This window comes from Oncorhynchus masou, chromosome 11 (genome assembly GCF_036934945.1).
Source record: "Oncorhynchus masou masou isolate Uvic2021 chromosome 11, UVic_Omas_1.1, whole genome shotgun sequence".
Lineage (NCBI taxonomy): Eukaryota > Metazoa > Chordata > Actinopteri > Salmoniformes > Salmonidae > Oncorhynchus > Oncorhynchus masou.
The window spans coordinates 3,886,689-3,909,483 of NC_088222.1; the positions used below are offsets into that span (position 1 = coordinate 3,886,689).

At 46.6% G+C, this 22,795-nt stretch overlaps 1 pseudogene; it reads left to right on the forward strand.

Moving 5' to 3' along the window:
• Positions 1–22,795, forward strand: part of LOC135548939 (polypyrimidine tract-binding protein 3-like) — a 107,032-nt pseudogene that overhangs the window by 73,703 nt on the left and 10,534 nt on the right.

The window sequence follows — 22,795 nt, forward strand, 5'->3', positions numbered from 1 at the left end:
GTTTGGACAGCCTCCCAGTGTGTGTGGACAGCCTCCCAGTGTGTAGACAGCCTCCCAGTGTGACAGCCTCCCAGTGTGTGGACGGCCTCCCAGTGTGTGTGGACGGCCTTCCAGTGTGTGTGGACTGCCTCCCAGTGTGTGGACGGCCTCCCAGTGTGTGGACAGCCTCCCAGTGTGTGGACAGCCTCCCAGTGTGTGTGGACAGCCTCCCAGTGTGTGGACAGCCTCCCAGTGTGTGGACAGCCTCCCAGTGTGTAGACAGCCTCCCAGTGTGTGTGGACAGCCTCCCAGTGTGTGTGGACAGCCTCCCAGTGTGTGGACAGCCTTCCAGTGTTTTTGGACAGCCACCCAGTGTGTGGACAGCCTTCCAGTGTGTTTGGACAGCCTCCGAGTGTGTTTGGACAGCCTTCCAGTGTGTAGACAGCCTTCCAGTGTGTGCGCATCTCTCACTCAGCAGCTGACATGTCAGAGAAGGGCTTAGTAGGAAAAGGGTAAAGAGATTGTATCTTTGTTTATTTTCTTTGCATATTCATACTCTGCCGGTGGCTATTTGAATATCATCAAAGGGAGTAGGTGGGCCAAGTGGCTGCCGCTGTGTTGACTAGTGAACAGAGCGAGGACTGAAGGGCAGAGGGAAATTGATGTCAGATTAACTGCCTCAAATAAACCTCTAAAACCCTTTAAATACAACTCAGCAACAAGACACACAAAACATCTTTCAACACAACTTAGCAAAACACATTTTAATAATACAAAATGACCAAAATGCATGTAACTGTTGTTAAATGGCTAGCTAGTTAGTGGTGTTCGCTAATAGAGTTTCAATCTGAGACGTTACAAGCTCTGAGACTTTGAAGTAGTTGTTTTCTTTGCTCTGCAAGGACTGTGGCTTTTGTTGAGTGATATTTAACGATGCTTTGCCGGAGGCAGTTGTTAATGTGTTCAGAGGTTCCCTGGTTCGAACCCAGATAGGGGTGAGGAGGCAGTTGTTAATGTGTTCAGAGGTTCCCTGGTTCGAGCCCAGATAGGGGCGAGGAGGCAGTTGTTAAGGTGTTCAGAGGTTCCCTGGTTCGAGCCCAGATAGGGGCGAGGAGGCAGTTGTTAATGTGTTCAGAGGGTCCCTGGTTCGAGCCCAGATAGGGGCGAGGAGTGTTAAGGTGTTCAGAGGTTCCTGGTTCGAGCCCAGATAGGGGTGAGGAGGCAGTTGTTAATGTGATCAGAGGTTCCCTGGTTCGAACCCAGATAGGGGTGAGGAGGCAGTTGTTAAGGTGTTCAGACGGTCCCTGGTTCGAGCCCAGATAGGGGCGAGGAGGCAGTTGTTAAGGTTTTCAGAGGTTCCCTGGTTCGAGCCCAGATAGGGGTGAGGAGGCAGTTGTTAATGTGTTCAGAGGTTCCCTGGTTCGAGCCCAGATAGGGGCGAGGAGGCAGTTGTTAATGTGTTCAGAGGTTCCCTGGTTCGAGCCCAGATAGGGGCGAGGAGGCAGTTGTTAATGTGCTGCTAGGCGACCTAAACTGGAACATGCTTAACACCCCAGCCATCCTACAATCTAAGCTTGATGCCCTCAATCTCACACAAATTATCAATGAACCTACCAGGTACCTCCCCAAAGCCTTAAACACGGGCACCCTCATAGATATCATCCTAACCAACTTGCCCTCTAAATACACCTCTGCTGTCTTCAACCAAGATCTCAGCAATCACTGCCTCATTGCCTGCATCCGTCAAAATGACCTCCACTCATCACTGTCACTGCTTCAAACACTTCAGCGAGCAGGCCTTTCTAATCGACCTGGCCAGGGTATCCTGGAAGGATATTGATCTCATCCCGTCAGTAGAGGATGCCTGGTTATTTAAAAAAAAAGCCTTCCTCACCATCTTAAATAAGCATGCCCCATTCAAGAAATGTAGAACCAGGAACAGATATAGCCCTTGGTTCTCTCCAGACCTGACTGCCTTTAACAACACATAAACATCCTATGGGGTTCGACATTCAGAGACTTGTACCGAAGCCATGCGTGCGTTGTCTTGGCTGTGTTTTTAGGGTCATTGTCCTGTTGGAAGTTGAACCTTCACCCCAGTCTGAGGTCCTGAGTGCTCTGGAACATGTTTTCATCAAGGATCTCTCTGTACTTTGCTCCGTTCGTCTTTCCCTTTATCCTGACTTGTCTCCCAGTCCCTGCCGCTGAAAAACATCCCCACAGCATGATGCTACCACCATGCTTCACCGTAGGGATGGTGGCAGGTTTCCTCCAGACGTGACGCTTGGAATTCAGGCCAAAGACTTCAATCTTGGTTTCATCAGACCAGAGAATCTTGTTTCTCATGGTCTGAGATTCTTTAATTGCCTTTTGGCAAAGGCCAAGTGGGCTGTCATGTGCCTATTACTTAAGAGTGGCTTCCGTCTGGCAACTCTACCATAAAGGCCTGATTGGTGGAGTGCTGCAGAGATGGTTCTCCTTCTGGAAGGTTCTCCCATCTCCACAGATGAACTCTAGAACTCTGTCAGAGTGACCATCGAGTTCTTGGTCACCTCCCTGACCAATGCCCTTCTCCCCCGATTGCTCAGTTTAGCCGGGTGACCAGCTCTAAAAACAGTCTTGGTGGTTCCAATACTATTAGTCCATCAGTCTCTATACTATTAGTTCATCAGTCTCTATACTATTAGTCCATCAGACTCTATACTATTAGTCCATCAGTCTCTAGTTCATTCATCAGTCTCTATACTATTAGTCCATCAGTCTCTATACTATTAGTTCATCAGTCTCTATACTATTAGTTCATCAGTCTCTATACTATTAGTCCATCAGTCTCTATACTATTAGTTCATCAGTCTCTATACTATTAGTCCATCAGTCTCTATACTATTAGTCCATCAGTCTCTATACTATTAGTTCATCAGTCTCTATACTATTAGTCCATCTGTCTCTATACTATTAGTCCATCAGTCTCTATACTATTAGTCCATCAGTCTCTATACTATTAGTCCATCAGTCTCTATACTATTAGTCCATCAGTCTCTATACTATTAGTTCATCAGTCTCTATACTATTAGTTCATCAGTCTCTATACTATTAGTCCATCAGTCTCTATACTATTAGTTAATCAGTATCTAGTCCATCAGTCTCTATACTATTAGTTCATCAGTCTCTATACTATTACTTCATCAGTCTCTAGTCCATCAGTCTCTATACTATTAGTCCATCAGTCTCTATACTATTACTCCATCAGTCTCTATACTATTAGTTCATCAGTCTCTATACTATTAGTTCATCAGTCTCTAGTCCATCAGTCTCTATACTATTAGTTCATCAGTCTCTATACTATTAGTCCATCAGTCTCTAGTCCATCAGTCTCTATACTATTAGTTCATCAGTCTCTATACTATTAGTCCATCAGTCTCTATACTATTAGTTCATCAGTCTCTATACTATTAGTCATCAGTCTCTAGTTCAGCTCTTAGTCCATCAGTCTCTATACTATTAGTTCATCAGTCTCTATACTATTAGTCCATCAGTCTCTAGTTCATCAGTCTCTATACTATTAGTTCATCAGTCTCTATACTATTAGTCCACCAGTCTCTATACTATTAGTTCATCAGTCTCTATACTATTAGTCCATCAGTCTCTATACTATTAGTCCATCAGTCTCTATACTATTAGTCCATCAGTCTCTATACTATTAGTTCATCAGTCTCTATTCAGCAGTCTCATAGTCCATCAGTCTCTATACTATTAGTTCATCAGTCTCTATACTATTAGTCCATCAGTCTCTAGTTCATCAGTCTCTATACTATTAGTTCATCAGTCTCTATACTATTAGTCCACCAGTCTCTATACTATTAGTTCATCAGTCTCTATACTATTAGTCCATCAGTCTCTATACTATTAGTCCATCAGTCTCTAGTTCATCAGTCTCTATACTAGTTCATCAGTCTCTATACTATTAGTCCACCAGTCTCTATACTATTAGTTCATCAGTCTCTATACTATTAGTCCATCAGTCTCTAGTTCATCAGTCTCTATACTATTAGTTCATCAGTCTCTATACTATTAGTCCATCAGTCTCTATACTATTAGTCCACCAGTCTCTATACTATTAGTTCATCAGTCTCTATACTATTAGTCAATCAGTCTCTATACTATTAGTCCATCAGTCTCTAGTTCATCAGTCTCTATACTATTAGTGCATCAGTCTCTATACTATTAGTCCACCAGTCTCTATACTATTAGTTCATCAGTCTCTATACTATTAGTCCATCAGTCTCTATACTATTAGTCCATCAGTCTCTAGTTCATCAGTCTCTATACTATTAGTTCATCAGTCTCTATACTATTAGTCCACCAGTCTCTATACTATTAGTTTATCAGTCTCTATACTATTAGTCCATCAGTCTCTATACTATTAGTCCATCAGTCTCTAGTTCATCAGTCTCTATACTATTAGTTCATCAGTCTCTATACTATTAGTCCATCAGTCTCTATACTATTAGTCCATCAGTCTCTATACTATTAGTCCACCAGTCTCTATAGTATTAATGTCTCTGTCCTGTCTGTCAGCAGGGAGTAACAGTTACCTAATGTCTCTGTCCTGTCTGTCAGCAGGGAGTAACAGTTACCTAATGTCTCTGTCCTGTCTGTCAGCAGGGAGTAACAGTTACCTAATGTCTCTGTCCTGTCTGTCAGCAGGGAGTAACAGTTACCTAATGTCTCTGTCCTGTCTGTCAGCAGGGAGTAACAGTTACCTAATGTCTCTGTCCTGTCTGTCAGCAGGGAGTAACAGTTACCTAATGTCTCTGTCCTGTCTGTCAGCAGGGAGTAACAGTTACCTAATGTCTCTGTCCTGTCTGTCAACAGGGATCTGAAAAGCCTCTTTCTTCTGCTGTCCTCTACGGCCATTCTACCATGAGCACTTCTACTCCATCCACAGGTACGTCTTTATGCTAAGGAATACACACACGCACACACTCTCTCTGTCATACCTCTAGGACTCTCTCTGTCATACCTCTAGGACTCTCTCTGTCAGTCATCTAGGACGCTCTCTGTCAGTCATCTAGGACGCTCTCTGTCAGACCTCTAGGACGCTCTCTGTCAGACCTCTAGGACGCTCTCTGTCAGACCTCTAGGACTCTCTCTGTCAGACCTCTAGGACTCTCTCTGTCATACCTCTAGGACTCTCTCTGTCAGACCTCTAGGACTCTCTCTGTCAGACCTCTAGGACTCTCTCTGTCAGACCTCGAGACTCTTCTGTCAGACATCTAGGACTCTCTCTGTCAGACCTCTAGGACTCTCTCTGTCAGACCTCTAGGACTCTCTCTGTCAGACCTCTAGGACTCTCTGTCAGACCTCTAGGACTCTCTCTGTCAGACCTCTAGGACTCTCTCTGTCAGACCTCTAGGACTCTCTCTGTCAGACCTCTAGGACGCTCTCTCTCTGAGTTGAGACTGTTTGCTGTATGAGTTAGTGAGTTGAGACTGTTTGCTGTGTGAGTTAGTGAGTTGAGACTGTTTGCTGTGTGAGTTAGTGAGTTGAGACTGGTTGCTGTGTGAGTTAGTGAGTTGAGACTGTTTGCTGTGTGAGTTAGTGAGTTGAGACTGTTTGCTGTGTGAGTTAGTGAGTTGAGACTGTTTGCTGTGTGAGTTAGTGAGTTGAGACTGTTTGCTGTATGAGTTAGTGAGTTGAGACTGTTTGCTGTGTGAGTTAGTGAGTTGAGACTGTTTGCTGTGTGAGTTAGTGAGTTGAGACTGTTTGCTGTGTGAGTTAGTGAGTTGAGACTGTTTGCTGTGTGAGTTAGTGAGTTGAGACTGTTTGCTGTGTGAGTTAGTGAGTTGAGACTGTTTGCTGTGTCAGTTAGTGGGTTGAGACTGTTTGCTGTGTGAGTTAGTGGGTTGAGACTGTTTGCTTGTACAGTTAGTGGGTTGAGACTGTTTGCTGTGTGAATTAGTGAGTTGAGACTGTTTGTTGTGAGTTAGTGAGTTGAGACTGTTTGCTGTGTGAGTTAGTGAGTTGAGACTGTTTGCTGTGACAGTTAGTGAGTTGAGACTGTTTGCTGTGTGAGACAGTGAGTTGAGACTGTTTGCTGTGTGAGTTAGTGGGTTGAGACTGTCTGCTGTGTGAGTTAGTGAGTTGAGACTGTCTGCTGTGTGAGACAGACTGTTTGCTGTGTGAGTTAGACAGGTTGAGACTGTTTGCTGTGTGAGTTAGTTAGGACCAGTCTACTGTGTGACAGGTGAGTTGAGACTGTCTGTGTGACAGTGAGGTTGAGACTGTCTACACACAGACAGTTAGTGAGTGAGACTGACTGTTAGAGTTAGTGAGTCTACTGTTTGCTGTGTGAGTTAGTGAGTGAGTCTTTGCTGACAGAGTTAGTGAGTTGAGACTGTTTTTGTGTAGAGTTAGGAGTTGAGACTCTTTGCTGTGTGAGTTAGTGGGTTGAGACTCTTTGTTGTAGACAGTGAGTTGAGACTGTTTGCTGTGTGAGTTAGTGAGTTGAGACCGTCTGTGTGACAGAGTGAGGAGACTGTCTGCTGTGTGAGTTAGTGAGGTTAGACTGTTTTTGTGTATGAGTTAGGAGTTGAGACTGTTTGCTGTGTGAGTTAGTGAGTTGAGACTGTTTGCTGTGTGAGTTAGTGAGTTGAGACTGTTTGCTGTGTGAGTTAGTGAGTTGAGACTGTTTGCTGTGTGAGTTACAGAGTTGAGACTGTTTTTGTGTATGAGTTAGTGAGTTGAGACTGTTTGCTGTGTGAGTTAGTGAGTTGAGACTGTTTGCTGTATGAGTTAGTGAGTTGAGACTGTTTGCTGTGTGAGTTCAGACTGACTGTGTGAGTTAGTGAGTTGAGACTGTTTGCTGTGTGAGTGAGTTGAGACTGTTTGCTGTAGACAGTTAGTGAGTTGAGACTGTTTGTTGTATGAGTTAGTGAGTTGAGACCAGTTTGCTGTGTGAGTTAGTGAGTTGAGACTGTTTGCTGTGTGAGTTAGTGAGTTGAGACTGTTTGCTGTATGAGTTAGTGAGTTGAGACTGTTTGACTGTGTGTTCAGACTGCCAGTCTGCTGTGTGAGTTAGTGAGTTGAGACTGTTTGCTGTGTGAGTTAGTGTTAGTTGAGACTGTTTGCTGTATGAGTTAGTGAGTTGAGACTGTTTGTTGTATGAGTTAGTGAGGAGCCAGTTGAGACTGTTTGCTGTGTGAGTTAGTGAGTTGAGACTGTTTGCCAGTGTGAGTTATGAGTTGAGACTGTTTGTTGTATGAGTTAGTGAGTTGAGACTGTTTGCTGTATGAGTTAGTGAGTTGAGACTGTTTGCAGTGAGTTAGTGAGTTGAGACTGTTTGCTGTGTGACACAGACACTGGTTGTGTGAGCCAGTGAGTTGAGACTGGTTGCTGTGCCAGTTAGTGAGTTGAGACAGACAGGTTAGGAGCCAGTGAGTTGAGACAGGTTAGGAGCCAGTCTAGACACAGACAGGTTAGGAGCCAGTCTGAGACAGACAGGTTGTGTGAGTTAGTGAGTTGAGACTGTTTGCTGTGTGAGACAGGTTAGTTGAGACTGTTTGCAGAGTTAGTGAGTTGGAGACTGTTTGCTTATCATTTGACATGGTTCTGGACCAGTCTACAAATTAACAGGTTGACCAGTCTTTACAGCCTTGTGGCAGACAGGTTAGGAGCCAGTCTACACACAGACAGGTTAGGAGCCAGTCTACACACAGACAGGTTAGGAGCCAGTCTACACACAGACAGGTTAGGAGCCAGTCTACACACAGACAGGTTAGGAGCCAGTCTATACACAGACAGGTTAGGAGCCAGTCTACACACAGACAGGTTAGGAGCCAGTCTACACACAGACAGGTTAGGAGCCAGTCTATACACAGACAGGTTAGGAGCCAGTCTATACACAGACAGGTTAGGAGCCAGTCTACACACAGACAGGTTAGGAGCCAGTCTATACACAGACAGGTTAGGAGCCAGTCTACACACAGACAGGTTAGGAGCCAGTCTACACACAGACAGGTTAGGAGCCAGTCTACACACAGACAGGTTAGGAGCCAGTCTACACACAGACAGGTTAGGAGCCAGTCTACACACAGACAGGTTAGGAGCCAGTCTACACACAGACAGGTTAGGAGCCAGTCTATACACAGACAGGTTAGGAGCCAGTCTATACACAGACAGGTTAGGAGCCAGTCTACACAGACAGGTTAGGAGCCAGTCTACACACAGACAGGTTAGGAGCCAGTCTACACACAGACAGGTTAGGAGCCAGTCTATACACAGACAGGTTAGGAGCCAGTCTACACACAGACAGGTTAGGAGCCAGTCTACACACAGACAGGTTAGGAGCCAGTCTACACACAGACAGGTTAGGAGCCAGTCTACACACAGACAGGTTAGGAGCCAGTCTATACACAGACAGGTTAGGAGCCAGTCTACACACAGACAGGTTAGGAGCCAGTCTACACACAGACAGGTTAGGAGCCAGTCTACACACAGACAGGTTAGGAGCCAGTCTATACACAGACAGGTTAGGAGCCAGTCTACACACAGACAGGTTAGGAGCCAGTCTACACACAGACAGGTTAGGAGCCAGTCTATACACAGACAGGTTAGGAGCCAGTCTATACACAGACAGGTTAGGAGCCAGTCTACACACAGACAGGTTAGGAGCCAGTCTATACACAGACAGGTTAGGAGCCAGTCTACACACAGACAGGTTAGGAGCCAGTCTACACGCAGACAGGTTAGGAGCCAGTCTACACACAGACAGGTTAGGAGCCAGTCTACACACAGACAGGTTAGGAGCCAGTCTATACGCAGACAGGTTAGGAGCCAGTCTACACACAGACAGGTTAGGAGCCAGTCTATACGCAGACAGGTTAGGAGCCAGTCTATACACAGACAGGTTAGGAGCCAGTCTATACACAGACAGGTTAGGAGCCAGTCTATACACAGACAGGTTAGGAGCCAGTCTATACGCAGACAGGTTAGGAGCCAGTCTACACACAGACAGGTTAGGAGCCAATCTATACGCAGACAGGTTAGGAGCCAGTCTATACACAGACAGGTTAGGAGCCAGTCTACACACAGACAGGTTAGGAGCCAGTCTATACACAGACAGGTTAGGAGCCAGTCTATACACAGACAGGTTAGGAGCCAGTCTATACACAGACAGGTTAGGAGCCAGTCTATACACAGACAGGTTAGGAGCCAGTCTACACACAGACAGGTTAGGAGCCAGTCTATACACAGACAGGTTAGGAGCCAGTCTATACACAGACAGGTTAGGAGCCAGTCTATACGCAGACAGGTTAGGAGCCAGTCTATACACAGACAGGTTAGGAGCCAGTCTACACACAGACAGGTTAGGAGCCAGTCTATACGCAGACAGGTTAGGAGCCAGTCTACACACAGACAGGTTAGGAGCCAGTCTACACACAGACAGGTTAGGAGCCAGTCTACACACAGACAGGTTAGGAGCCAGTCTATACACAGACAGGTTAGGAGCCAGTCTACACACAGACAGGTTAGGAGCCAGTCTACACACAGACAGGTTAGGAGCCAGTCTACACACAGACAGGTTAGGAGCCAGTCTACACACAGACAGGTTAGGAGCCAGTCTATACACAGACAGGTTAGGAGCCAGTCTACACACAGACAGGTTAGGAGCCAGTCTACACACAGACAGGTTAGGAGCCAGTCTACACACAGACAGGTTAGGAGCCAGTCTACACACAGACAGGTTAGGAGCCAGTCTATACACAGCCTGACTGATTATAAATCAGTCCCCTGACTGACTAAATATCAGTCTGGTTTTCTGACTGACTGACTGACTGACTGACTGACTGACTGACTGACTGACTGACTGATTGACTAAATATCAGTCTGGTTTTCTGACTGACTGACTGACTGAATATCATTATGGTTTCCTGACTGACTGAATATCATTATGGTTTTCTGACTGACTGACTAAATATCAGTCTGGTTTTCTGACTGACTGACTGACTAAATATCATTCTGGTTTCCTGACTGACTGAATATCATTATGGTTTTCTGACTGACTGACTGACTGACTGAATATCAGTATGGTTTTCTGACTGACTGACTGACTGACTGACTGACTGACTGACTGACTGACTAAATATCATTCTGGTTTCCTGACTGACTGACTGACTGACTGACTAAATATCATTCTGGTTTCTGACTGACTGACTGACTGACTGACTGACTGACTGACTGACTGACTAAATATCAGTCTGGTTTCCTGACTGACTGAATATCATTATGGTTTTCTGACTGACTAAATATCAGTCTGGTTTCCTGACTGACTAAATATCATTCTGGTTTTCTGACTGACTGATGGTTTCTGACTGACTAAATATCAGTCTGGTTTTCTGACTGACTAAATATCAGTATGGTTTTCTGACTGACTGACTAAATATCAGTATGGTTTGACTGACTGACTGACTGAATATCAGTATGGTTTTCTGACTGACTAAATATCATTATGGTTTCCTGACTGACTGATGGTTTCTGACTGAAAATATCAGTATGGTTTCCTGACTGACTAAATATCAGTATGGTTTCCTGACTGACTGAATATCAGTCTGGTTTCTGACTGACTGACTGACTGACTGACTAAATATCAGTATGGTTTTCCTGACTGACTGTACTGACTGACTAAATATCATTATGGTTTTCTGACTGACTAAATATCTGGTTTGACTGACTGACTAAATATCAGTCTGGTTTCCTGACTGACTGAATATCAGTCTGGTTTCTGACTGACTGAATATGATTATGGTTTCTGACTGACTGAATATCATTATGGTTTCCTGACTGACTGACTGACTGACTGACTAACTGACTGACTGACTGACTAAATATCAGTGACCTGACTGACTGACTGACTGACTGACTGACTGACTGACTGACTGACTAAATATCAGTATGGTTTCCTCTGACTGACTGACTAAATATCAGCCGGTTTGGGTCCGTGTTTTGCATTCTTCATCAAACCATTTGTCATTGTTGTTCATTTTCTTCGGTTTTCTATTTGAGATTTTTAGATTTGATAGGGAAGCTAAGAGGTCAAATATACTGTTTAGGTTTACTACTGTCAAGTTTACACCTTCACTATTACAGTGGAACGTTTTGTCCAGGAAGTTGTTTAGGTAGATTTCCACTCTACTTTCCTTACATCTACAGCATTTCTTAATTATTATTCAGCTCCTTTGGCTTTGATGCCTCATGATTGAGTATTGCTCTGTTCAAGTAGACTGTGATTTTGCTTTGATCTGATAGGGGTGTCAGTGGGTTGACTGAAAGCTCTGAGAGACTCTGGGTTGAGGTCAGTGATAAAGTAGTCTACAGTACTACAGCCAAGAGATGAGCTATAGGTGTACCTACCATAGGAGTCCCCTCGAAGCCTACCATTGACTATGTACATACCCAGTGTGAAACAGAGCTGCAGGAGTTGTGACCTGTTTTTGTTGGTTATGTTGTCATAGTTGTGCCTAGGGGGGCATATTGGGGAGGAAATGCTGTCACCTCCAGGCAGGTGTTTGTCCCCCTGTGTGCTGAGGGTGTCAGGTTCTTGTCCGGTTCTGACATTTAGGTCATCACAGACTCGTACATGTCCCTGGGCCTGGAAATGATTGATTTCCCCCTCAAGGATGGAGAAGCTGTCTTCATTAAAGTATGGGGATTCTAGTGGGGGGATATAGGTAGCACACAGGAGGACATTTTTCTCTGTTGAGACCATTTCCTTATTAATTTCTAGCCAGATGTAAAATGTTCCTGTTTTAATTAATTTAATAGAGTGAGTTAGGTCTGCTCTATAGCAAATTGGCATACCCCCTGAGTCTCTTCCCTGTTTCACACCTGGTAGTGTGGTGGATGGGACTACCAGCTCTCTGTAACCTAGCGTGTTCACGCTACAGGTTCCCCAAGGGGAACCACACCCCCTCAACTCAAACCGTGGCACATGGAATGCAAAAATATTCTTAGAAATATTTAACCTCCACACATTAACAAGTCCAATAGCTCAAATGAAAGATAAACACCTTGTTCATCTACCCAGTGAGTCAGATTTCTAAAATGTTTTACGGCGAAAACATATCACATATGTTACACAGTACATTTATTTATTTATGTTTTTTTCAATAATATGCAATTTATATCCATAAATCTCCGTTGACATTGACGCCATGTTCAGAAAATGCAAAAAAAATGTCCGGAGAAATTATAGATAGCTCCGCCAGATAACGCCAGATAACAGCAATACACATCATAAACTTTGACTAAATATACATGTTCTACATATAGTTAGAAAGATACACTGCTTCTTAATGCAATCGCTTTGTCACATTTATTTTTAACGTTACAGAATTCGTTCACTATTCAATAATCTGAGGCGGCGCTCAGACGTAAGCAATATTTCTCCGCTATGTTGGAGTCAACAGAAACACAAAATTACAACATAAATATTCCCTTACCTTTGATGGTCTTTGATCAGAATGTAGTGGAAGGAGTCATACTTACCCAAAACAGCATTTGGTTTCAAGTTGTGTGTCTTTGTATTAGCATATGTAACCACTTTCAGCTGAAATGCACCAAAAATGACTTCTGGTCCCGAACAGTTGCGCATCAAAACTTCAAAATTACATATTATATGTTGACTAAACTAAACTAAGTGCAGAATCAAGCTTTAGGATGTTATTAACGTACAAAACAATTCTCAAATCGACCGGACAAACTGTACTCTTCTTGAGCAAGATGGAACAAAGGGCGCTCTGAAAGTATTTTCTCGCGACACCCAGTATTTTGCCAAAGGGTCAAAGCTCACGGGATTTGCACAATTAAACTCTCTACTGATAGAAGACATCTCGCGGAAGACATAGAAACTCATCCCAGTTCTGCTATACATACAGACATAATTCAAACGGTTTTAGAAGCTTTAGAGTGTTTTCTATTCAATAATAATTATTATATGCATATATTAGCAATTTTGGACAGATTTCTTTCCAGTTTACTATGGGCACGCAATTCATCCAAAGGGGGCAGTATTGTCCCGAGCCTTAACAGGCTAGAGGGCAACCAGGTGGTCCGTCTCCTCTGTACCACCCACCTGGTAGTGTGGTGGATGGGTCTATCAGCTCTCTGTAACCTAGAGGGCAACCAGTGGGTCCATCTCCTCTATACCACCCACCTGGTAGTGTGGTGGATGTGACTACCAGCTCTCTGTAACCTAGAGGGCAACCAGTGGGTCCATCTCCTCTATACCACCCACCTGGTAGTGTGGTGGATGGGACTACCAGCTCTCTGTAACCAGGGACAACCAGTGGGTCCATCTCCTCTATACCACCCACCTGGTAGTGTGGTGGATGTGACTACCAGCTCTCTGTAACCTAGAGGGCAACCAGTGGGTCCATCTCCTCTATACCACCCACCTGGTAGTGTGGTGGATGGGACTACCAGCTCTCTGTAACCTAGAGGACAACCAGTGGGTCCATCTCCTCTATACCACCCACCTGGTAGTGTGGTGGATGGGACTACCAGCTCTCTGTAACCTAGAGAGGGGACAACCAGTGGGTCCATCTCCTCTATACCACCCACCTGGTAGTGTGGTGGATGGGACTACCAGCTCTCTGTAACCTAGAGGGCAACCAGTGGGTCCATCTCCTCTATACCACCCACCTGGTAGTGTGGTGGATGGGACTACCAGCTCTCTGTAACCTAGAGGATAACCAGTGGGTCTGTCTCCTCTATACCACCCACCTGGTAGTTTGGTGGATGGGACTACCAGCTCTCTGTAACCTAGAGGGCAACCAGTGTGTCCATCTCCTCTATACCACCCACCTGGTAGTGTGGTGGATGGGACTACCAGCTCTCTGTAACCTAGAGGACAACCAGTGGGTCCATCTCCTCTATACCACCCACCTGGTAGTGTGGTGGATAGGACTACCAGCTCTCTGTAACCTAGAGGACAACCAGTGGGTCCTCTCCTCTATACCACCCACCTGGTAGTTTGGTGGATGGGACTATCTGTAACCTAGAGGACAACCAGTGGGTCTTCTGTGTTACCACCCACCTGATAGTTTGGTGGATAGGACTACCAGCTCTCTGTAACCTAGAGGACAACCAGTGGGTTATCTCCTCTGATACCACCCACCTGGTAGTTTGGTGGATGGGACTACCAGGCTCTCTGTAACCTAGAGGACAACCAGTGGGTCCATCTCCTCTATACTCCCACCTGGTAGTGTGGTGGATGGGACTACCAGCTCTCTGTAACCTAGAGGGCAACCAGTGGGTCCATCTCCTATTATATACCACCCACCTGGTAGTTTGGTGGATGGGACTACCAGCTCTCTGTAACCTAGAGGACAACCAGTGGGTCCATCTCCTCTATACCAGGTTTCTTGTAGGATGACAATGTCTGTATTGCCGATTTCTTTGATGAAGTCTGGGTTCCTGCTCTTTAGGCCAAAGGCAGATGGCCTCTGACCTTGTATATTCCAGGATGAGATATTAAAGCTTTGTGTTCCAACGTGTCTAGTGTTGTTTTTGTGTGGTTCATGCCCGGACCATTACAGTAGGTGTGAACAGAGCATGTTGAGCATCTGATACATACCTCTTAGGTTGCAGGATGGGGGTTGGGCCTGTTGCGCAGTCTCTCTCTCTCTCGCTCTAGTCTCTCTCTCTCTAGTCTCTCTCTCTCTCTCTAGTCTCTCTCTCTCTCTAGTCTCTCTCTCTAGTCTCTATTATATTAATTAAGTCTCTCTCTCTCTAGTCTCTCTCTCTCTAGTCTCTCTCTCTCTCTTCTCTCTCTCTCTCTCTAGTCTCTCTCTCTCTCTCTCTCTCTCTCTCTCTAGTCTCTCTATTATATTAATTACGTCTCTCTCTCTCTCTCTCTCTCTTGTCTCTCTCTCTCTCTCTCCCTAGTCTCTCTCTCTCTCTAGTCTCTCTCTCTATCTCTCTTCTCTAAGTCTCTCTCTCATTATTTTTAGTATTTCTTGGGGGTTTCTCTCAGGGCCCAGGTCTAGTCTCTCTCTCTCTAATCTCTCTCTCTAGTCTCTGCTCTCTAGTCTCTCTCTCTATCTCATTCTATTAATTAATTTTCTCTAGTCTCTTTACTCTCTAGGGCTCAGGTCTGGCAGTCTCCTCTCTAGCAAGTCTCTCTCTGTAGGCCAGGTCTATGGGGTATTAATGCCAGGGCCCAGGTCTGGCAGTCTGCTCTCTAGGTCTCAGGCTCTGCTGTAGGCTCATGTCTGTGGGGGTTTACTCTCTCTCTCAGGTCTGGCTCTCTCTAGGTCCTCTCTCTCTAGTCTCTCTATTATATTAATTAAGGGCCCAGGTCTGGCAGTCTCTCTCTCTCCTTGCTCTGCTGTAGGCCAGGTGCTGTGGGGGTCTTACTCCAGGGCCCAGGTCTGGCAGTCTCTCTAGAAAAATCATTATTTTGTAGGCCATTTTTGTGGGGGTTTACTGCCAGGGCCCAGGTCTGGCAGTACTGCTCCAGCAGGTCCAGGCTCTGCTGTAGGCCATGTGCTGTGGGGTTTACTGCCAGGGCCCAGGTCTGGCAGTACTGCTCTAGCAGGTCCAGGCTCTGCTGTAGGCCAGGTGCTGTGGGGGTTTACGGCCAGGGCCCAGGTCTGGCAGTACTGCTCTAGCAGGTCCAGGCTCTGCTGTAGGCCATGTGCTGTGGGGGTTTACTGCCAGGGCCCAGGTCTGGCAGTACTGCTCTAGCAAGTCCAGGCTCTGCTGTAGGCCAGGTGCTGTGGGGGTTTACTGCCAGGGCCCAGGTCTGGCAGTACTGCTCTAGCAGGTCCAGGCTCTGCTGTAGGCCAGGTGATGTGGGGGTTTACTGCCAGGGCCCAGGTCTGGTAGTACTGCTCTAGCAGGTCCAGGCTCTGCTGTAGGCCAGGTGCTGTGGGGGTTTACTGCCAGGGCCCAGGTCTGGCAGTACTGCTCTAGCAGGTCCAGGCTCTGCTGTAGGCCAGGTGCTGTGGGTGGGACCAGTTCATCGGAGCTACTCAGATCCCAAGCAGCAAGTGCAAACATTTAAAAACAGACTAAGTCAACTTGCTACTAACCAACAGAGCAGACAGCATCCCAAATGCCACTCTTTTTTCACACACTGTATATAGATATTTCTACTGTATTATTGATTGTATGTTTGTTTTACTCCATGTGTAACTCTGTGTTGTTGTCTGTGTCGAACTGCTTTGCTTTATCTTGGCCAGGTCACAGTTGTAAATGAGAACTTGTTCTCAACTTGACTACCTGGTTAAATAAAGGTGAAATAAAAATAAAATCAAACTTAGGACCAGGGACCATAAGGTCCCATTTTTAGAAAACGCCGCTTGTCTCAAAGTTCCTCCCCAGGCAATAAGGACAGGTCTTATTTAGCCAGCTAGCGGTGGAAATACAATACTCATCATCATGTCATCATGAACATAAGCAGGTTTGCTGCCACCGACACAACCAACACCAATAATAATATATCTGGAAGCAGCAATTAGGCCCCCACACAGCTACACCCACAGTGAAGACAGGCCCAGACATCCATACAGACAGAACAGGAAGATATACCAGCACACGCAGGATTTCTTTCTCCCAAAAGGGTTCTTCAGCTGTTCCCCATGGGAAAACCCTTTTGGGTTCCAGGTACCTGTTTCTCTCTGTGTCCCTGTTCCTCTCTGTCTCCCTGTTTCTCTCTGTCTCCCTGTTTCTCTCTGTCTCCCAGTTTCTCTCTGTCTCCCTGTTTCTCTCTGTCTCCCTGTTTCTCTCTGTGTCCCTGTTCCTCTCTGTCCCTCTGTCTCCCTGTTCCTCTCTGGCTCCCTGTTTCTCTCTGTCTCCCTGTGTCTCTCTGTGTCCCTGTTCCTCTCTGTCCCTCTGTCTCCCGGTTTCTCTCTGTCTCCCTGTTTCTCTCTGTCTCCCAGTTTCTCTCTGTCTCCCTGTTTCTCTCTCCCTGTTCCTCTGTCTTCCCTGTTCCTCTGGCTCCCTGTCACTCTCTGTCTCCCTGTTCCTCTCTGTCTCCTGTTTCTCTCTGTCTCCCTGTTCCTCTCTGTCTCCCTGTTGCTCCTGTCTCCCTGTTGCTCTCTGTCTCCTGTTCCTCTCTGTTTCCCTGTTTCTCTCTGTGTCCCTGTTCCTCTCTGTCCCTCTGTCTCCCTGTTCCTCTCTGTCTCCCTGTTCCTCTCTATCTCTTCTCTCTGTCTCCCTGTTCCTTCCTGTTTCTCTCTGTCTCCCTGTTTCTCTCTGTCTCCCTGTTCCTCTCTGTCTCCCTGTTTCTCTCTGTCTCCCTGTTCCTCTCTGTCTCCCTGTTCCTCTCTGTCTCCCTGTTCCTCTCTGTGTCTCTCTGTTCCTCTCTGTCTCTCTGTTCCTCTCTGTCTCCCTGTTTCTGCCTCCTGTTTCTCTCTGTCTCCCTGTTCTCTCCTGTTTCTCTCTGTCTCCCTGTTCCTCTCTGACTCCTGTTTCTCTCTGTCTCCCTGTTCTTCTCTGTCTCCCTGTTTCTCTCTGTCTCCCTGTTTTTCTCTGTCTGTTTCTCTCTGTCTCCCTGTTCTTCTCTGTCTCCCTGTTTCTCTCTGTCTCCCTGTTTTTCTCTCTGGCTCCCTGTTCCTCTCTGTCTCCCTGTTCCTCTCTGTCTCCCTGTTTCTCTCTCCCTCCGTGCTCTCTTTGTCATTTAATGGAAGAAGGATGGTAGACAGGGTGGGTGTGTCCATAGTTTGCCTTGTGCTGGGAATGTTCCTGTTTGTTTAGAGGAACAATGACAAGGCTTCCATAGGAGCACTGCTTGGCTGGCCAGGCTGCGTAACACACAATGTTAAGGAGCCCTGCTTGGCTGGCCAGGCTGCGTAACACATAATGTTAAGGAGCCCTGCTTGGCTGGCCAGGCTGCGTAACACACAATGTTAAGGAGCCCTGCTTGGCTGGCCAGGCTGCGTAACACATAATGTTAAGGAGCCCTGCTTGGCTGGCCAGGCTGCGTAACACACAATGTTAAGGAGCCCTGCTTGGCTGGCCAGGCTGCGTAACACACAATGTTAAGGAGCCCTGCTTGGCTGGCCAGGCTGCGTAACACACAATGTTAAGGAGCCCTGCTTGGCTGGCCAGGCTGCGTAACACACAATGTTAAGGAGCCCTGCTTGGCTGGCCAGGCTGCGTAACACACAATGTTAAGGAGCCCTGCTTGGCTGGCCAGGCTGCGTAACACACAATGTTAAGGAGCCATGCTTGGCTGGCCAGGCTGCGTAACACACAATGTTAAGGAGCCCTGCTTGGCTGGCCAGGCTGCGTAACACACAATGTTAAGGAGCCTGCTTGGCTGGCCAGGCTGCGTAACACACAATGTTAAGGAGCCCTGGTGCCTAACACACAATGTTAAGGAGCCCTGCTTGGCTGGCCAGGCTGCGTTGTTAAGGAGCCCTGCTTGGCTGGCCAGGCTGCGTAACACACAATGTTAAGGAGCCCTGCTTGGCTTAACACTGTTAAGAGCCCTGCTTGGCTGGCCAGGCTGCGTAACACACAATGTTAAGGAGCCCTCTTGGCTGGCCAGGCTGCGTAACCACAATGTTAAGGAGCTCTGCTTGGCTGGCCAGGCTGCGTAACACACAATGTTAAGGAGCTCTGCTTGGCTGGCCAGGCTGCGTAACTGTTAAGGAGCTCTGCTTGGCTGGCCAGGCTGCGTAACACATAATGTTGTTAGTTCTGCCTAATCAACCATTTCCTTAAAGTGTTTCCTCAGACTGTATCCTCATTTCCAGAAGAGGTTTTAAACTGTGACTTTACTCTCTGTTCTCTCTTCCCCTCTTCCTCTCTCTCTCTCTCTCTCTCTCTCTCTCTCTCTCTCTCTCTCTCTCTCTCTCTCTCTCTCTCTCTCTCTCTTCTCCCTCTCTCTCTCTCTCCCTCCTCTCTCTCTCTCCCTCTCTCTCTCTCTCTCTCTCTCTCCTCTCTCCTCTCTCTCTCTCTCTCTCTCTCTCTCTCTCTCTCTCCCTCTCTCTCTCTCTCTCTCTCTCTCTCTCTCTCTCTCCTCTCTTCCTCTCTCTCTCTCTCTGTCTCTCTCTCTCTTTATCTCGCTCTTCCTCTCTTCCTCTCTCTCTCTCACCCCCTCTCCATCTCTCTGCTCTGCCCCCTCTCCCCCTCTACCCCCTCACTCCCACCCTACAGCTAATGGCAACGATAGCAGACAGTTTAAAGGAGATCGTTCTCCCTGTGGTCCTTCCCGAGTCCTCCACGTCCCAAGGTTCCCATCGAGGTGTCTGAGGCTGAGCTCATCTCTCTAGGAGTCCCTTTCGGTAGAGTCACTAACCTGTTGATGCTCAAAGGGAAAAACCAGGTAAGAACAGGTTGCGTCCCAAGTAGTGCAACTTATAGGCCCTATGTAGTGCAGTAATTTTGACCAGGGCCTTATTGGAAGCCTGGTCTTCCTCTACCTTCACTTGTTCTTCCCCTGCCTCTCCCTGCCTTCCTCTACCGACCCCTGCCTCTACCTGCCTCTCCCTCTCTCCCTGCCTCTTCCTGCCTCCCCTGTCTCTCCCTGCCTCTTCCTGCCTCCCCTGTCTCTCCCTGCCTCCCCCTGTCTCTCCCTGCCTCTTCCCTGCCTCCCCTGTCTCTCCCTGCCTCCCCTGTCTCTTCCTGCCTCCCCCTCCCTCACCCTGCCTCCCCTGTCTCTCCCTGCCTCCCCTGTCTCTCCCTGTCCCTCCCCCTGTCTCTTCCTGCCTCCCCCTGTCTCTCCCTGCCTCCCCTGTCTCTCCCTGCCTCTTCCTGCCTCCCCCTGTCTCTCCTGCCTCTTCCCTGCCTCCCCTGTCTCTCCTGCCTCCCCCTGTCTCTCCCTGCCTCCCCTGTCTCTCCCTCTCCCCCTGTCTCTCCCTGCCTCCCCTGTCTCTCCCTGCCTCTTCCTGCCTCTTCCTGCCCCCTGTCTCTCCCTGCCTCCCCCTGCTTCCCCACATTCTACTCAAGGACCCCCTTTCACATTCAAATGGAAATGTGATATTTACACAAGAATAGAACGATTCTATTTACTAAATACTTCTGATACATAAATTATCTTGTCCAATTTGTCTGGCTTGATTGGTTCTTTTAGGTATCAAAAGAAACGCAGTGGACTCCCAGCATAATGTGTCAGTGGAGCTGAGAATGAGTCTTATTCAGTACAACACAAGTTTAATTTCCCCCTAGTTGTGTCTCTTAAAAGGTGTAAAACTTCCATTGGAATTAATGAAAACAAAAGGACATTGTAGATGTTAACATTTATAACATTGTGACTATGGGTGTTTCTAGGATTTGAAGACATGGATTAGATCAAAGGGGGCATCCTCTGTAGGTTAAACGTAATAATACGTGAGGGAGATTTAGGTATCTTCACATGTCTTATGCAACGGGGACAAGGGTCACTGAACTCATTAGCAAACATCCCTTTGGCTGTAAACTTATGAGGGGGATATGTGCTTCAGTCAGCAAAAGAAAAACGTTCTCACATCTCTTCGGTCTCAGCTAGCTAGCAAGCCAGTAGCTACCAGAGTGGCTAGCTTGCCAAGCTAGCTACAGAACCAAAACCCATCAAATTCACTTGCTGGAAATAAACTGATTTTCCTAATATAATGACTTGTATCAACATCCTAAACACAGGCTGACACCCAGTAGCTTAAGAATGCAGAGTGCTAATGCTAGCATTAGCCCCCTTCTGTTGAGGGAGACTAGCTAGTTAGCTACAAACAACCCTTATTTTATTTAACTAGGCAAGTCAGTTAAGAACAAATTCTTATTTTCAATGACGGTCTATCATGGGTTGACTGCCTGTTCAGGGGCAGAATGACAGGTACCTTGTCAGCTCAGGGATTTGAACTTGCAACCTTTCGGTGACTAGTCCAAAGCTACCAACAATCCTTATGCTGAGGGAGACAAGCTAGTTAGCTACCACCAACCCTTATGCTGAGGGAGACTAGCTAGTTAGCTACCAACAATCCTTATGCTGAGGGAGACTAGCTAGTTAGCTACCACCAACCCTTATGCTGAGGGAGACTAGCTAGTTAGCTACCAACAATCCTTATGCTGAGGGAGACTAGCTAGTTAGCTACCAAACCCTTATGCTGAGGGAGACTAGCTAGTTAGCTACCAACAATCCTTATGCTGAGGGAGACTAATAGTTAGCTACCACCAACCCTTATGCTGAGGAGACTAGCTAGTTAGCTACCAACAATCCTTATGCTGAGGGAGACTAGCTAGTTAGCTACCACCAATCCTTATGCTGAGGGAGACAAGCTAGTTAGCTACCACCAACCCTTATGCTGAGGGAGACTAGCTAGTTAGCTACCACCAACCCTTATGCTGAGGGAGACTAGCTGGGTTAGCTACCAACAATCCTTATGCTGAGGGAGACTAGCTAGTTAGCTACCACCAACCCTTATGCTGAGGGAGACAAGCTAGTTAGCTACCACCAATCCTTATGCTGAGGGAGACAAGCTAGTTAGCTACCACCAACCCTTATGCTGAGGGAGACTAGCTAGTTAGCTACCACCAACCCTTATGCTGAGGGAGACTAGCTAGTTAGCTACCAACAATCCTTATGCTGAGGGAGACTAGCTAGTTAGCTACCACCAACCCTTATGCTGAGGGAGACAAGCTAGTTAGCTACCACCAACCCTTATGCTGAGGGAGACAAGCTAGTTAGCTACCACCAACCCTTATGCTGAGGGAGACAAGCTAGTTAGCTACCACCAACCCTTATGCTGAGGGAGACCTGCTAGTTAGCTACCACCAACCCTTATGCTGAGGGAGACAAGCTAGTTAGCTACCACCAACCCTTATGCTGAGGGAGACCTGCTAGTTAGCTACCACCAACCCTTATGCTGAGGGAGACAAGCTAGTTAGCTACCAACAACCCTTATGCTGAGGGAGACAAGCTAGTTAGCTGCCACCAACCCTTATGCTGAGGGAGACTAGCTAGTTTGCTACCAACAACCCCTATGCCGAGGGAGACTAGCTAGTTAGCTACCAACAACCCTTATTTTATTTCACCTTTATTTAACCAGGTAGGCAAGTTGAGAACAAGTGACGAGACTAGCTAGTTAGCTACCACCAACCCTGCACAAACCTGTGGCTAACTCTGCTGCACTTTGACTTTCTGCCTGCTCGGCTCTCTCATTCACAACTTCCTGTTCTGCCCGCTCATTCACTACTTCCTGTTCTGCCCGCTCATTCACTACTTCCTGTTCTGCCCGCTCATTCACTACTTCCTGTTCTGCCCTCTCTTTCACTACTTCCTATTCTGCCCTCTCATTCACTACTTCCTGTTCTGCCCTCTCATTCACTACTTCCTGCTCGTGTTCAACCTGATCAACCTGCTCTCTTTTTTTGACTCTCTTTCGGCAGAAGAACATCCATATTTGCTCTGTGCTGCAGGCTCTGACTGAGTGACAGGCAGAAATAAAAGTAACTCTTCGGTCCACCAGACACTGATTTAAAAATCTACCAGCCAACATATGTTTTCCCCATAACAATTACACCAACAAAACACACAAAAATGATGAGCATGCTTTGTAATGTTTCTTAATTCCTAAACAATATATATATATTTTTTTACCTTTATTTAACCATGCAGGTCAGTTGAGAAAAAAACATCTTATTTTCATTGACAGCCTACTGGGAAACAGGAGGTTAACTGCCTTGTTCAGGGGCTGAACAACAGATTTGTATCTTGTCAGCTCAGGGATTTGATCTTGCAACCTTTCGGGTTACTAGTCCAAAGCTCTAACCACGAGGCTAACTGCTGTGTGTCAGTAGTAATAATTAATGTGGTATATTGTTTCATTTCATT